The following is a 17,835-nucleotide window of genomic DNA, read 5'->3' as shown; positions in this document are numbered from 1 at the left end:
TCAATTTCAGAGTATCTTATCAAGTGGAAGAACTTATCCGCTGAAGATTCCACATGGGAGGATGAGAATTTTATGCAGAAGTATCCAGAACTACTCAAGCGTTGAGGACAACACTTTTTTGAAGGAGAGGGGCATGTTGGGTCCCCATAATACTAGTGATTACCCCATTACTATTGTAGTTATACCCCTTATTTATATTGTTGTGCCCCTATTACCCCCATATTGTTATTTCTGTGCCCCATAGAATCCTTCTATTGTTATTTTTGTGGCTTTATATTATTATTGTTAGGTTAGTTGGATTATATTGTGACTCCTTAGACTCCTATATATAGAAAGAAGGTTTTGTCATTTGTATCATCCAAGAATTGTTCATTTATGTAATGTAAAGGAGGTTACCCCCTCGAAGAGGCTGAATTGTAAGGCGTTGATCTTTATTTTCTATCTTTTCTTGAGCTGGTTTCATAACAAAATTTGTCCCCGCATAAAGAGAAATGACCACTTTTGCATCACTATATTGTTGGTGTTTTTCCAATAAATCCATCCAGAAATCATAATCTCTCTCATTTTCATCGAATGTGTCTTCAAATGTGTGAGAGTATTTGATAGCCTCCAAAATTTTTAATTCTGAAGTATATAAATGTATAGTAAGAACTATATCATAACTATAATTGTTTTGGGACTTATATTCATAAATGCCACTAGTCATTTTATAGTTGAACTTGGAGTTCTTTATGGAAATTTCCAAAGACTGACGTACATCATTACAAAACCAAAGTTCTACTAAGAGAACTGTATTAAAGTCATTCAACTCATTTTTTTCGATAAGAAATCGAAAAAATTCAATATAATATCCCTTGTGGAATTGTTCTTTTTTCAAAGCTAGTGTATCCAAAACAACAAGGTCAGTATGTAAAACTGGTTGCAACTGACATGGAAAAGAGTGAAAAAGTGTTGACAAAAGATCAGGGCCCCCAAAATGACAACCAAATTCAAAATTGTTGTCAACCTGTTGAACACTTGTCGATCCATTTATTATTCTTTCAAGGACTCCACATGCTTGCTGAGAAAGGGACTCTATCTTTGTATTACGTGTTCCTTTGACATAAGTAGACCCCTCCACCATGTTGCAAAAATTGGTAAATATGATATCATTAATTTCATAATTCTCAAGAATGTTGAATGTCGTAAGAGTCATCTCATTCAAGTTCTGATCATGACTTTGACAATATGTAACCATTGCATCCAATATTGTTATGTTGGTTTTCAATTTAGAACAATAATCTTTTAATTGTGTGGCATTTGATGGATGATTATGTGGAATAGAAAACCAAATGGTTCCATCCAATAGCTTATCTGCTACTGAAGCAATTTCTTCCATGGTTAATCCCTGAAGGGGCCGAAGAGTAGCTGTTGTCAAACTGTGTAGACTATTTCTCTTGTAGTTCTCAAAATCAGGTTGGCTTGGAGAACACTTTAATGTGCCTAGTTGGTAACAGTTAAAAATAGTGTCCCATTTATCCCAAATAGGTTCCTCAAGATATAAGAGAATTTTTTTATCAGAAAAATTTGAAATTGGACAGTCGAAGAATGAGCACAACATTTCATCGTCAACCTGATAAAATAAGAAATATAAACTAATAAGAATTCAATGTAAAAATGAAACTAAATAAGGTGTTACAAACTAATGAGAATTCATTATAAATATGAAAAAATATGACTTATATTATCAACTTTAGTCATTTATCTACAATAAAAAATAGATACAATAATAAAATGTTAAATGTAAAAATAATTAAAATTACATACCTTGTCTTCAGCCGTCTTAGAACATCCAATCCTCCTTTTCTTTAATTTGTCATTGGCAATTAAGAAATGCCTTGCCGACTGCACACAATCAATAAATGGAGTTTTGAAGAACACCTTATTTGCAGAATTTAATTGACAACAAATGTGGATCACCTTTGTGGGTTCAACTGATGGATGCAAGAATCGAGCATTACATTTTTTATATTTTTTTTCGCTTCTGTAGATACATTATATTTAGGATTTGTTAAAATTTATTTCGCTGCTTGAATGGTGTGTTGACCATCAACTATCTAAAAATTAATATTCTTGGAATTTAGATCTGTCTCATTTATAATTTTGATAGTGTTTACCAATGGATCAGACCCATTGATGTCAAATGGAATCAGAAGAGCATCAGGTAATGAGGTTTGAAATTTTTCTAGGAATGATTTCACTAAAACGTGAACATTTAAATCATCTCGTGATCTTAATTTGAACACTTTGGGGGCTTCTATACATATTTCAACAACCACTTTTCTACTAAAGGAGTTTGAAAATAGATAGCAATGGTTGAAGGCTTCATGAATCTCATCACATTGATTTGCAAGGTTTGTTGTCTCATATTCAACTTTCCTAGTTTTTTGAAATTTTGTAGTAGGCTTGAAATCACTTTCTATTATGTTCTCCTCCAAATCAGATAAATATACTCTTCTCAAAGCAAGTAATTGAGAATCAAGTTTATCATCTGGTATTTTATCAAGAAATTTACCTTTTTGTTGTGAATGAAGAACTATAGATGATGTTTTTTTACTTCTTACATAGCGATATCTCAGAACGGTGGCAATGCGTTTTAAAAGATCTGTGCAACTATTTAGTCCAGATTTAGATAATCTCTCATAGTTATCCAAATTGAACATTGAATTCTTTATCGTATTTGTTGAATCAGTACTTGAAGCTTCAATCAAATCTGGTCTAAAATTTGTATAGTCCACTTAACATGAAATTAATTTTACCTCATTTTCTTTAATCATTTCCACTTGAAAGTCAATGCCATTTTCATTGCAAGCATAGCAATTAATTATTATTCCTAATATCTCTGGTTCTTTTCCATCTATTGATCCAAATAGATACATATCAGGAAACATATTCAGGGGAGCTTCTATTTGGATGTACCAATCTTGCACAAACTCATATTTATTAGATGTATTGTATTTTTTAATCATTTCAAAAGTAGAAGTAGAAGGTGTTATTGATACTGTGATTTGAGTTGAATAACTTTTCTTTTTCTTAAGTGATAGTTGTAACATGTCATTTGCTTTAGGGCCGACCAATTCTGCAAATAACAACAAAAAAATATTTGCATGAATCAAAATGAAAATATAATTTCAAATATTGTCACATAATGTTCTTTTAGATATTGAAAAATCACATAATCTAACCATTTCTAAGAGAGTGTACATAAAATATAAAACCACCATACCAGTTGAAGGAGGCATCGTTTGTATATCCCTTGTTTTTTGTTTCTTCTTCACTACTTTACTTCGGATTTCAGGCACACAAGATTCCACAGTTTCTAACAAAAAAAATTATGGAATACATAAAATACCAAATATTATTAAACAACCTTATACTACACGATTTCCATTTACATGCACAATAATAAATGAGTACATATTTTAATGCAAGTTTACTATATGACACCAAAAGTTATCACCTGGGTAAAATTGCTAGGAAAAGAAACCACCTAATCCAACCATTTCTAAAAAAGTACAAAAAATATAAAACCACCATACCAGTTGAAGGAGGCATCGTTTGTCTATCACTTGTTTTTCTTTTTCTCTTCACTACTTTACTTCGAATTTCACGCACACCAGTTTCCACAGTTTCTAGAAAAAAAAATATGGAAGACATGAAATACCAAATATTATTAAACAAACTTATAATACACGATTTCCATTTACATGCAGAATAATAAATAAGTACATATGTTATGCAAGTTTACTATATGATGCCAATAGTTATCACCTAGCTAAAATTGCTCGGGAAAAAAAAAAAATTACCCATGTTGGTATGGGTTGTCCTCATTAAAACACCACTCCTAAGGCTATTTCCATGGTTTTTATTAATCAACAACCAGTTATTAACATAATGTCTAACAATTGTAACAAAGTATAAACTAATTTAAAATTTTCATACCATTTAAAGAATTTGGTGTCGTGTTTCTTGAACTTCCTTTTTCCCTGGATGCTTCCTTTGAATTCTCACTAGCTTCATAGTCCATGGTTTCTGAAAATAAAGTAAAATATTATTATCACAGTCTCGAATTATTGAAGAAAATATGAATTTATAAATACTATAACTACTCGCACCATTATATTTGTAACAAAATGAACAAGAACAATAACAAGTGTATAACTCACAATAATAGCTAATCAAATGTAGAACATGTGTTAGATTTCCTCTTAGTGCAAACTCAAGCTCCTAGAAGCATTGTAGAATGAGAAATCTAGCAAGTGCTAGATTTATGTCTACCATAAATACAAGTATGTTTCTGACAACAACATTGTAGAGTATAAGAATTCTAGATTGTGTTAAATCTTCTTCCAACACAAACACAAGCACATTTTAATTTGAAAGAAATCTAACACATGTTATATTTCCTTCAAGCATAAACACAAGAACATAACAACATTGTAGGACTAAATAAGTCTAATGTGTGCTAGATTAACAACATTGCAATGTAAAATAAAATGTAACATGTGTTAGATTTCCTTTTAGCGAAAACTCAAGCACATAGAAACATTGTAGAGTGAGAAATCTAGTAAGTGCTAGATTTATGTCTACCACAAATACAAGCACATTGCCAACAACAACATTGTAGAGTATAATAAATCTAGCTTGTGTTAAATTTTCTTCCAAGACAAACACAAGCACATTTAAATTTGAAAGAAATCTAACACATGTTATATTTCCTTCTAGCAGAAACACAAGAACGTAACAACATTGTAGGACTAAATAAGTCTAATGTGTGCTATATTAACAACATTGCAATGTAAAAGAAAATCTAACATGTGTTAGATTTCCTTTTAGCACAAAATCATTCACATAGAAACATTGTAGAGTGAGAAAACTATCAAGTGCTAGATTTATGTCTACCACAAATGGAACCACATTGCCAACAAGAACATTGTAGAGTATAAGAATTCTAGATTGTGTTAAATTCTCTTCCAACACAAAGGCAAGCACATTTAAATTTGAAAGAAATCTAACACATGTTATATTTCCTTCGAGCACAAACACAAGAACATAACAACATTGTAGGACTAAATAAGTCTAATGTGTGCTAGATTAACAACATTGCAATGTAAAAGAAAATCTAACATGTGTTAGATTTACTTTTAGCAGAAATTCAAGCACATAGAAACATTGTAGAGTGAGAAATCTAGCAAGTGCTAAATTTATCTCTACCACAAATACAAGCACGTTGCCAACAACAACATTGTAGAGTATAAGAAATGTGGCTTGTGTTAAATTTTATTCAACACAAACACAAGCAAATTTAAATTTGAAACAAATCTAACACATGTTATATTTCGAGCACAAACCAAAGAACATAACAACATTGTAGTACTAAATAAGTCTAATGTGTGCTAGATGAACAACATTGCAATGTAAAAGAAAATCTAACATGTGTTAGATTTCCTTTTAACGCAAACTCAAGGACATAGAAACATTGTAGATTGAGAAATATAGCAAGTGCTAGATTTATGTCTACCACAAATACAAGCACGTTTCCAACAACAACATTGTAGAGTATAAGAAATCTGGGTTGTGTTAAATTTTCTTCCAACACAAACACAAGCACATTTAAATTTGAAATAAATCTAACACGTGTCATATTTCCTTCTAGCACAAACACAAGAACATAACAACATTTTAGGACTAAATAGGTCTAATTTGTGCTAGATTAACAACAGTGCAATGTAAAATAAAATATAACATGTGTTACATTTCCTTTCTGCACAAACTCAAGCACATAGAAACATTGTAGATTGAGAAATCTAGCAAGTGCTAGATTTATGTCTACCACAATTATAAGCACGTTGCCAACAAAAACATTGCAGAGTATAAGAAATCTAGCTTGTGTTAAATTTTCTTCCAACACAAACACAAGCACATTTAAATTTGAAATAAATCTAACACATGCTATATTTCCTTCTAGCCCAAACATCAATACATAACAACATTGTAGGACTAAATAAGTCTAGTGGGTGCCAGATTAAAAACATTGCAATGTAAAAGAAAATCTAACATGTGTTAGATTTCCTTTTAAAGAAAACTAAAGCGCATAGAAACATTGTAGAGTGAGAAATCTAGCAAGTGCTAGATTTATGTCTACCACAAATACAAGCACGTTGCAAACAACAACATTGTAGAGTATAAGAAATCTAGCTTGTGTTAAATTTGCTTCCAATACAAACACAAGCACGTTTAAATTTGAAAGAAATCTAACACGTGCTATATTTCCTTCTATCACAAACACAAGTACATAACAACATTGTCGGACTAAATAAGTCTAATGTGTGCTAGATTAACAACATTGCAATGTAAAAGAAAATCTAACATGTGTTAGATTTCATTTTAGCACAAACTCAAGCACGTAGAAACATTGTAGAATGAGAAATCTAGCAAGTGTTAGATTTATGTCTACCACAAATACAAGCACGTTGCCAACAACAACATTGTAGAGTATAAGAATTATAAGCTGTATTAAATTTTCTTCCAACACAAATAAGCACATTTTAATTTGAAAGAAATCTAACACATGTTATATTACCTTCAAGCACAAACACAAGAACATAACAACATTGTAGGACTAAATAAGTCTAATTTGTGCTAAATTAACAACATTGCAATGTAAAATAAAATCTAACATGTGTTAGATTTCTTTTTAGCGCAAACTTGAGCACATAGAAACATTGTAAATTGAGAAATCTAGCAAGTGCTAGATTTATGTCTACCACAAATACAAGCACGTTGCCAACAACAACATTGTAGAGTATAAGAAATCTAGCTTGTGTTAAATTTTCTTCCAACACAAACACAAGCACATCTAAATTTGAAAGAAATCTAACACATGCTATATTTCCTTCTAGCACAAACACAAGAACATAACAAAACTTTAGGACTAAATAAGTCTAATGTGTGCTAGATTAACAACATTGCAATGTAAAAGAAAACCTAACATGTGTTAGATTTCCTTTTAGCGCAAACTCAAGCACATAGAAACATTGTAGAGTGAGAAATCTAGCAAGTTGTGATGGATTTCTCACACAAAACAATCTCATACTCATCTCCATATCCCTCCACTTACTCCGCCCCATCAAGGAGATGCATATACATGTTTATAAACCACATTAAGTAAATTGTGTCTCTCACTCGTGTGAAATCCCGGGTCTTTGTAAGATTTCCCAAACTCTGCAAATAGAACAAACTCTAACATCATCATCAAGAAATTAAATCCCCGTCTATGCTCACTAAATCTAGAGTTAAGATGGATCTAAACGAAAAGCATGCACCTTAGAAATTTGATTCCTTTGTAGGCTCAAAATAGTTCAGAAGATTTTAATTTGAGGGCTTAGATGATTCTTATCAATAATTTAGATAACGAGTCTTACTTTTTAGTCAACAATTTTTTTTTTCTCGGAAATTTGAATCATGGTTAGACAAAAATTGTAGTATAAGAAATTTAATTCACGTTCAAGACTTTTTTAACTCCATGTAAACATAAGCAAATTCTCAATCATGATCCTAATTCTCATTCAGGAGATTATTTAACTCTAAGAAAATATAGTAAAAATTACATAGCTACCCCAAATTTCATTTGGTGACTATGTTGTCTGTCTTATTTTTTCACCCATTAAAAAAAAATTAAAAATAAATAAATAAATAAATATATATATATATATATATATATATGAAATAAAATAAAAAATAACTCTTATATCTTAATAAAACATGCTTGTGGGGACAATTCAATTAGCAGTGGTCATGTTATGAAATATAATGTAAACTATGATATTCAAGATTCAAAACCCCTCTGGGTCAAACCATAGACCATAAAAAACCAACCATTTTAAGGATTGGTATGGCCGAGATCAGGTGCAATACCTTAGTGATTTTTACAGTTTAAAGAACCATGGGTTGCAATTTCTTAGACCATACTCTAATCCCTTAAGTAATGGACATGTTAATACACACACACAATATTATATGTGTTTGGGGTTCTTAGCATGTCTATTACATAAGGGATTAGTTTGTGGTCTAAGAAATTGTAACCCATGGGTATATAAACCGTCAAAAGCACTTAAGTACTGCCCCTGATCTAGATCATACCAACCCTTAACAAGGTTGATATTTTTTATGGTTTCTCCCCTCAACTACCACAAATTTCAAACCTTGACCACCTTACAAAACCAAACCCTCAAAATCTAAAACATTAAAAAAATTACTTTAAAAAAAAAACTAACTTTAACCCACTTTTATACACGACCCATAAATAATAAAATACAACAAATATTTATTTATAATAATTTTTCATTTTAAAACTATTTTTTTAATAAAACATTACTTTTCTTATACCTTTTATTAATAAATATTATATCTTTAAAATGTTTTCGTTGGAGTATAACAATATTCAATTCCCCTTCATTACAACTCTAAACTTTCTCTAATTTTAACCATTTATCTTTATTAATCTTATGGTAAAGAATTGGCCATAAAAAAAATGTAGTTAGGCATTAAAAAGATATATAATTAGGCTATTTTCAAATTTTTATTTTGGATTATTTCTCTATAGTATGAGTGGGAATCCTATTAGAATTTTATGAAATGATCAATCATTGAAATAGTCCTAGAAAAGTGGAAATTACTCTAGGCATAGAGCTCGAAAGGCTTGGAGTAAGAAGATAGCCACATATGTTGGTCGGACAACCCTCAAAAGGTGAGTAGTGGCTATAGTAGAAAATGATGTATGACTAGATACACAAGGTTGCATACACAAGAGGTACTATGTACGATTCCAATATTAGGAATTACTTTTAGGCATGGGTGATCCTCGAAGCATGGGACCATGCAACTCGTCATTTGATGTTACATGATGGACCTATACACCTAAAACTTATGGGTTCAACCTTAATAATAGTGTACTTCACATGAAATTTAACATGGTTAGTTATATGTGTGCATTTTGATCTCTCCGTGTATATGTTATGTAGAATCAGAATTCTCTATTTTATAAATATAATAAAATAAATATATTATAATTTTTTAAAAAAAAATTTAATTTATTTTGGTATCTAGAGAAATTAGAGAAATTGGTAACAGGTTAATCTCATACTTATGTGATACAGATAGGACCTCATATTCATGTGACATAGATAGGATTGAATTAAATCATTATCATTATAAATTCTAGTGGCGTATGTATGCTTTTTTAGAACATAAAAGAAAATTTGAGAGAAATGAACACTAGACCTCATACCCGTGTGGCCTAGATAGGGTCAATTCCAATCCGTATCATTATAAACTCTGGTCGTGTATGTATGTCTTTTTAACAGATAAATGTAAATTACGGAGATTTGAACACTAGACTTCCTCACACATAATACGTCATTCACATAACCATTTCCACTTGCATGTCTAGAGGCTTATGAGCATGGAAGTTTGAGGCTAGAGATTCTACTCGCAGTCATGCTTAAGAGCCTACCATGAGAGGCTACCTTCTGACAGATAGATAGTAGGGAGCTTTTAAACTACTATCAGTAAGAGGCAAATGGCTACGTACTATGTCCTTAAAGAAAGACGAAGAGTGGACCATCATTTATGACAGCCATCCGGCCATCGGCAATGAAAATTCAAAATTTTCCTACGCCTGAATCACTGAGACAAGCAAAGGAAGCCCCTGTGAAGATTTTTGCCTCATGAAGACACTTCCTGGCAGACCAGAAAGCAACAGAAAACCTTATACACACACCACCACGAGCCTATTCTAATTCGAAAGTCGGAGCATGGTTGGAAATGATAATGAATTTTTTGAGGAAATTTGACGTATGCCCCCACCAGACAATAAAAACATACCGCAGCATATAATCATAGAACCAAGGTCAACAAAATTTTTTGACAGGTCCCTTGGCGAAAACCAGAAAATGAGCTCTATAAAAAAGATGGGTCAGAATCCTATTCTATACCATATAAGCTAACATATAGAGAAGTTAAAACTCAGGAATCAAGCTTGTAGTATTGATTCCTGACCTATACCTGGAGCAATAACGAGCTTATAGGCCAGATGGGGTACCAAAACCTTCGACAACATCTGAAAGTGGATGTATATGAGAATGGAGATAGTATTACACTAACACGGATGGAAATGGAGATGTGCCAAGTGTCGATCCAGAAATTGAAAGGGGGATGTCATCCACGTTCAGGAGAGCATGCTTGGGAAGAGCTTGCAGCAAGAAGTAGCTCCCCGAGCAATGCTCTCATCCCCATTATCTGCCGCCACCACCACCAAAAGAAACAATTAACCCTCCTGTTTCAGAACAATATCTTTGTTGTCACCTTTCAAAGCAGTTGTTTCTTGTGCTTCTGAGACCACGAACGTCCTCCAAAGCCGAGCAGAGATCATCTCTGACATGCGTCCAGGCAGGCGATAATTGGAGCATCAAGATTCAACTTATATATGTCAATATATTTGTCTGAAACCATACTAAAGCTAAAACCCTGACAAAATGGATAAATTTGGGCAAAACTTGAGGTTGAAGTTGTACAGTAGTTGTGAGGCATCTCTAGCTTAGATGTGTAGATTAGGGATGCAGCGATTTGATGGACTTTCCGACATTGAAGTGCAAAAATTACATCATAAACTCTTCATTGAGGCTAAACGATCCCCAATTTTACAAAAATGAATATGGGCTCTTTTCTATCATTCTAGGTCGGCCCCTGATATACATCTGTATTGGCCTTAGCAATACCAAGAAATGAAATCACAACAAGGTGCCACTGAATTGCAGGAGGAATGGCCTAATTGGGATCTCTAGTTAGCTGATTCTGTGAGATTATATGCTATAGGTGTGCAGTATCCAAACCAAAACGAACCTTCAGAGGACAAGGTTTTCTGTGGAGTATACCTGCTTCCAGGGTTTATCAATCATTTCTGCATTCCATCTGCATCGAGATTCTGCATTGGGAAATACAATAGCTTGTTTATGTTATTATTTCCACAAACCCCAAAAATCAGATTTATCCCCCCTCAAGCCCCCTAAGAAGAAGAAACAAAAAATTTGAACTACCTGCTACCAGCTCAAACTATTAATTGCTTCTAGTCTCCTTTATTATTAAATGTGTTTGTATTTTAATATATTGCATAGACACAAACTTTTGAGAGCAATTACTTCTCCAGATTTCATGTTTTTCATGATCTACTAGTATCACTCTGGCAGTTGGGTGTTCATAAACGTATGTTGTGGAAATGTATTCTGATCATATTCACTTTAGAAGTTGCATTCATGGTTGTTAGCCATGTTTTACATTGTGAAGTGACTGGAGCTTCTTCCCTGGTCATCTCAATTTCAGCACTGTGATTTGATGCCAGCCTTGATCACAATTCATTGCAAGTTGCATTTTGGGTCTGAGTCAGCCTTTCTTATCTTGGATAACGTCTCTTTATTATGTAAATATTTATGCTTTTCTAGATGTGCTCTGCTACCTCTTCTTACTTCATGATGTCAATTTAATATTGACTGAGGTTTTGGGGTTGCAACACTTAAATCATTCTTAAATTCTCACTCAAACAATGGTCTTTTCATCCATTTGTAATCTATTTTTCCCATGTTTCTAGAAATCCCCTTTCTTTGGTGACTGTCGTGTATGGCTATATAATTCTTTCTGATATTTACATGTCAATCCCAATTTGATTGTTTGGTCTAATATAGAAATCATGAAGTCAAATCTGCATAGGTAAATGTCTGTTATAGTCATAATCTCATCTAGTGTTTTAAATCACATTTATTCAGAATAAGATAGGACAAGGTGAAGAAATTAACTTATTAGACATCAGCGTAATCCTTTTGGACCATGCATTTCCAATATGTATATCATGATTGTAAGTACTCACTTGATCCAGAAGGTGATATGAAAGATCTCTCATTCTATCATCAATAATACCAGAATGTCCATGCACATGAATATTCAACAGCAACCCTAGAGCATTCAAGTAAACCTGAGAACCCAAAAGAAGTCGATTGCAAATGAAAACCAAGAGCAAGTAACCTTAAGAATATCTTCGACCAGGTCACTCTCCCAATTTAGCAAAAATGGAGAAAGGTTATAGTAATCATGACGTGTGAAGGATCAACATTCTCTCTTTGCAAAGAAGCCAAGATATGGGAGTCATATATATGGAGCTCTTTACTCAAATGTGTATGGCCTTCCAAGTAACATAACACTAGATGCCACCAATTGTGAGTATACCCGACACCCTAAAATATGTCAGTGCATGATCGAACCCACTTTGCAAACTACCTACCATCTGTAATGTATGGATCACTGAACAGTGATAGAAGAGGGAAAAGACAACTTCACATGAATGAACAACAAGCATTCCATGAATCCAAACATGTTTTCATAAATTGGACATCCTCCTTAAAGCAAAATTCATGCTGAAGCACATGACATAGTTGTACGAAAAACTAATGGAGATCAAGGACATGTTGTAAAATGATTAAGACAAATAAAGTAGGTGCCCCCAACCAAAACAAAATACTATTTTTCAAATGCAATGCAAAAAATAAGCCATCAATCTTGGATAAAAATTTAAAATACAGAATGCTAAGTGTCTGCTATTTTGTGGCACACACCGCATGCTAAGTAATCTTAAGAATATCTTCGACCAGGTCACTCTCCCAATTTAGCAAAAATGGAGAAAGCTTATAGTAATCATGATGTGTGAAGGATCAACATTCTCTCTTGGCAAAGAAACCAAGATATGGGAGTCATGTATATGGAGCACTTTACTCAAATGTGTGTGGCCTTCCAAGTAACATAACGCTAGATGCCGCCAATTGTGAGTATATCTGGCACCCTAAAATATGTAAGTGCATGATCGAACCCACTTTGCAAACTACCTACCATCTATAATGTATGGATCACTAAATAGTGATAGAAGAGGGAAAAGCCTACTTCACATGAATGAACAGCAAGCATTCCATGAATCCAAACATGTTTTCATAAATTGGGCTGCCTCCTTAAAGAAACATTCATGCTGAAACACATTACATAGCTGTACGAAAAACTAATGGAGACCAAAGACATGTTGTAAAATGATTAAGACAAATAAAGTAGGTGCCCCCAACCAAAACAAAATACTATTTTTCAAATGCAATGCAAAAAATAAGCCATCAATCTTGGATAAAAATTTAAAATACAGCACGCTAAGTGTCTGCTATTTTGTGGCACACACCACATGCTGAGACCATGGGTCATCACTTTTGATTGTCAAGCCTTTCCTTGAAGCCAATTCTGCATCCCCCATTCACCCAACCTCCAGTAAAGAAAATGAAAGCATTCCATATATATAGTTTTCACCTTGATTTTCTGGCAAAACCTGCCTTGACAAGTCAGAATCTATGAATAGAAAATTTCAGACTCTTCCTTAGGAACTTCTTCCTTAGCTTAAAGTGAGAAAGGCAAGCCTACTAAGATGAAAATAGGTAGGTTGCGTAAGTTTCCTATGGGGTCTTCACCCTTACGGTTAAGACTTTTCCACCAAGTGAAACTTTGGGAGGTAATACTCCCTCGTGGAAGGTATATATTTGTTGAGGCTATATATCTCCATTGATCTCCTTCAATTTACCGGGTTTTCCTTCTTGGAATAATCTACTTGTTATGTCTATGTTTATGTCATTTAATTTCTTTTTGATCTTGTACTCATCTTACATTTCATTTCATCTCATTTTTGAGACAGAAGTTTCAATTTCAATCTCTAAACTTGGCATAAATTATAACTGTGTTCTTGGCAATTTCGGAAGGGTTTTGCATTTTGGGCCTAGGAGTCCTCAAATCTCAATGGGTGTCAATCCATTATGTGGTTTCTAGATTAGGAGGCATAGGCCTGTGACACTTAAAAAAATATACTAATTCTCTATTGTGTCCTTGTTGCGTACTTGTTTTGTATAGGAAACAGCTATATCAGTGTGCTACACCATATCATTCAGAAAGCCAAACCCACAAAAATATTCAGGAGGCTTTCCTCATTACCATGCTTCTTCCTTGACATAGGTTTAGGTTTTCGTTCCTGTATATAGGAAGAAGGAACATGACCAGATTTATCTCTTTTGGATTTGGTGCTACAATCAAACAAGGCATTACTTGTAGAGTCCTGTCATAGGTTGTGAATGTATTTTATGTTGCATGTGAATAATTGCGAAGCCTTTTTGTGGCACTGGTGAGGGGTGCATATGCAAGCAGTTGTAACTAGACAACATAGCACATAGAAACATAGAAAATTTTAGGGGCGAATGTTTGCCCTTTGGCGAAATTAAGGGGTTTTAAATTTTTAGTGGCGAATATTTTGTATCATAGTACATTTTTACAAATCACGTCAAATAGCCCACCTTATTTTAAGGGAGAGGGTAAAAAAGGTAAAGTTAGCCCTTGAAATTAGGAGTTACAACCTTCCATTCGCCCATTTTCAAGAATAGGTTTTATTTAAGTGAATCCATTCACCCATTTTGAAGAATAGGTTTTACTTAAGTGAATCCTATGGGCCAAAGGCCCAAATACCATATTTATAAAAGAGGTATGGTAAATTAATAAAAATATAAATAAATGAGAGGTATGGTAAATAAATAAAACATTTTTTATATTTACTCCATAAGTCACCTTATATACATGCAAGGGTGTAAACAAATAAAAATATAAGTAAAGTGGAGGTACGGTAAATAAATAAAACGTCTTTTTATACTTACTCAAAAGGTATGGTAAATAAATAAAAATATAAATAAACTAGACACATGGTAAATAAATAAAACCTCTTTTTATATTTAGTCCATAACCCTCGTTCTATTTATGAAGGCTCAAGAAAGAGGTTTTATTTAAGTGAATCCTGGGCCAAATACCATATTTGTAAAAGAGGTATGGTAAATTAATGAAAATATAAATAAATGAGTGGTATGGTAAACAAATAAAACATTTTTTTAATATTTACTCCATAAGTCACCTTATATTTAAGAACACTCAAAAAATGCGTTATATTTAGGTGAAACCTATGGGCAAAATACCATGGACTAGATTCTTATTAATACCATGCAAAAAAACATTATTAACCCTAATATTAGTATTAATAAAAATAAAAATGGCACATGGTATTGACCCATGGTATTCACCTGGAATGTAGCCTATTTAAATGGGGGAATTAAACCAGCATAGATCCATCTTTACTCTGGATCTACAAACCCCCGAGAGGTATCAAATATTGTGATATGCAAACTAGCATAGAGTGAAAAAATATTTGATCTGATCAAGAGTAAAAATGGATGTTGTAATTTAATGTATGTTAGACATTTTAGCTTGGTTAAAATAAGAAATAAAATAAAAATCAACTATTAATTTTATTAATTTTTATAAATTACTAATAGTAATTTTTAAGCTCCAGGTTTATGATAACCCATGGTATTGACCCATGGTAATACCATGGTATTCACGTGAGCATAGACTATTTAAAGGGGAAATTTTGTCATCTTAGATCCATCTTAATTTTGGGTCTACCAAGTGCTTAGAGGGATAAATAGATTTCATCGCCCTAAGAGTGGTAGATGTGGAGTTAAGATGGATATAGGTTGGTTTTTATGATAATGAAGATATTAAATAGACTTAGGAAATTATATTGTAAAAACATCTTAAGGTGAATGGTTAAAGCATAGACATTGGACAAGTATATTTGTATACTTCTGTTTTAAACTGAAACAAATCCAGGGCTAAAAGGAATGGATTGATTGCACTAGTATCCTTCTATAACTTTCCACCATATGATGGAGTAAATAGATTGTAATTTGGGTAATTTTTCTAACTTTCCACCATATGCTAGAGTAAATAGATTGTAATTTGGGTAATTTTTCTAATTACAAACAGGGACATACTTGTGTATTGGTAGGGTGGTTACGAGGTGCCTAGAAGTGATGAATTTGAATTTTTCTTGGTTTTATATATAGTATTAGGTTTTTTCTCATGCTTTCTGTGAATGGCACGGGTGAATTTTATCCTACACCCACTAGGTTATCGATATGTAATTTCGGTAATTTTGATTTCAAAAGATATTTTAAAGAAATGCAATGATCTCATTTGTGTATTCAATAAACACAAGATTTTATAATTGAGTAAAATATTCGCCATGCCTGGTGAGAGATTCGCCAAAAAATTATATATACATATCATATTATTGATAAAATCGCCTTCCATTTTTCCTATATACCATGCAGATTCACCCATTTATTATACATGTAAATTTAGGGGGGGTTCTTAAAATTTTCCCTGCATAGAAACTTTTGGACATGTTCTCAAGGTTCATGCTGTTACGACTTAAAAATGCTAACGTAAGGTATCTATCAGCTTAAGCTTGACAATAATCTAAATCTTCCAGTCGATATCTGGAATTTTAATTTCTTTCCATTGGTAGGGGCAGATTTTTCACTGGGAAGAATAGATCTAACATCGCTTCAACATCTTATATTTTAAAGCAAGATTGATAATCAGTGATCATGTGTTTTGTATAACTTCACTCTAGACACCGTGGGTTATATTAAGTTATTAACAAAATTATAATCTCTTCTGACAGTAAAACATTTATAATCTCTAGATCTCGTATCTTTTCCTTCAATATTCTGGATGAGTGCTGTTGTTGCCCAAATCCCCACTGTCGCCCAAATCCCCACTCTTTAAGCCCAGGTACCTCCTTGATGGCTATGAGAAGATTCCTTTAGAATACCTCACCCAATCAATAATATCAATGCCTTAAATTGGATCTATGGGTGAAACAGAGGAGTTAACTATTTGTTGTCCTACTGGCTAACTTTTAGTCATCAATCCCTTTGACCTATTTTGGTGTTTAGTGGACACCGACAGAAGTTTCAATTTCAATCTCTAAACTTGGCATAAATTATAACTGTGTTCTTGGCAATTTCGGAAGGTTTTTGCATTTCGGGCCTGGGAGTCCTCAAATCTCAATGGGTGTCAATCCATTATGTGGTTTCTAGATTAGGAGGCATAGGCCTATGACACTTAAAAAAATATACTAATTCTCTATTGTGTCCTTGTTGCGTACTTGTTTTGTATAGGAAACAGCTATATCAATGTGCTACACCATATCATTCAGAAAGCCAAACCCACAAAAATATTCAGGAGGCTTTCCTCGTTACCATGCTTCTTCCTTGACATAGGGTTAGGTTTTCGTTCTTGTATACAGGAAGAAGGAACATGACCAGATTTATCTCTTTTGGATTTGGTGCTACAATCAAATAAGGCATTACTTGTGGAGTCTTGTCATAGGTTGTGAATGTGTTTTATGTTGCATGTGCATAATTGTGAAGCCTTTTTGTGACACTGGTGAGGGGTGCATATGCAAGTAGTTGTAACTAGACAACATAGCACATAAAAACTTTTGGACATGTTCTCAAGGTTCATGCTGTTACAACTTAAAAAAGATAACGTAAGGTATCTATCAGCTTAAGCTTGAAAATAATCTAAATCTTCTAGTCGATATATGGAATTTTAATTTCTTTCCATTGGTAGGGACATATTTTTCACTTGGAAGAATAGATCTAACATCGCTTCAACATCTTATATTTTAAAGCAAGATGGATAATCAGTGAGGATGAGGATGGAAAGTTGGATAACTGGGAGGCTGTAGCTAATGCCCTAAATCTTTTTTAGGACTATTTGAAATTGTCAGGAGAAAAAGTGAGGGAGGAAATACCCATTGTTGCTCAGTTTCAAATC

The sequence above is a fragment of the Pinus tabuliformis genome, chromosome X (assembly GCF_031772625.1).
Source record: "Pinus tabuliformis cultivar Carrire ecotype Pingquan chromosome X, CPIR1, whole genome shotgun sequence".
Classification (NCBI taxonomy): Eukaryota; Viridiplantae; Streptophyta; class Pinopsida; order Pinales; family Pinaceae; genus Pinus; species Pinus tabuliformis.
Note: the sequence above shows the minus strand (reverse complement) of the source record.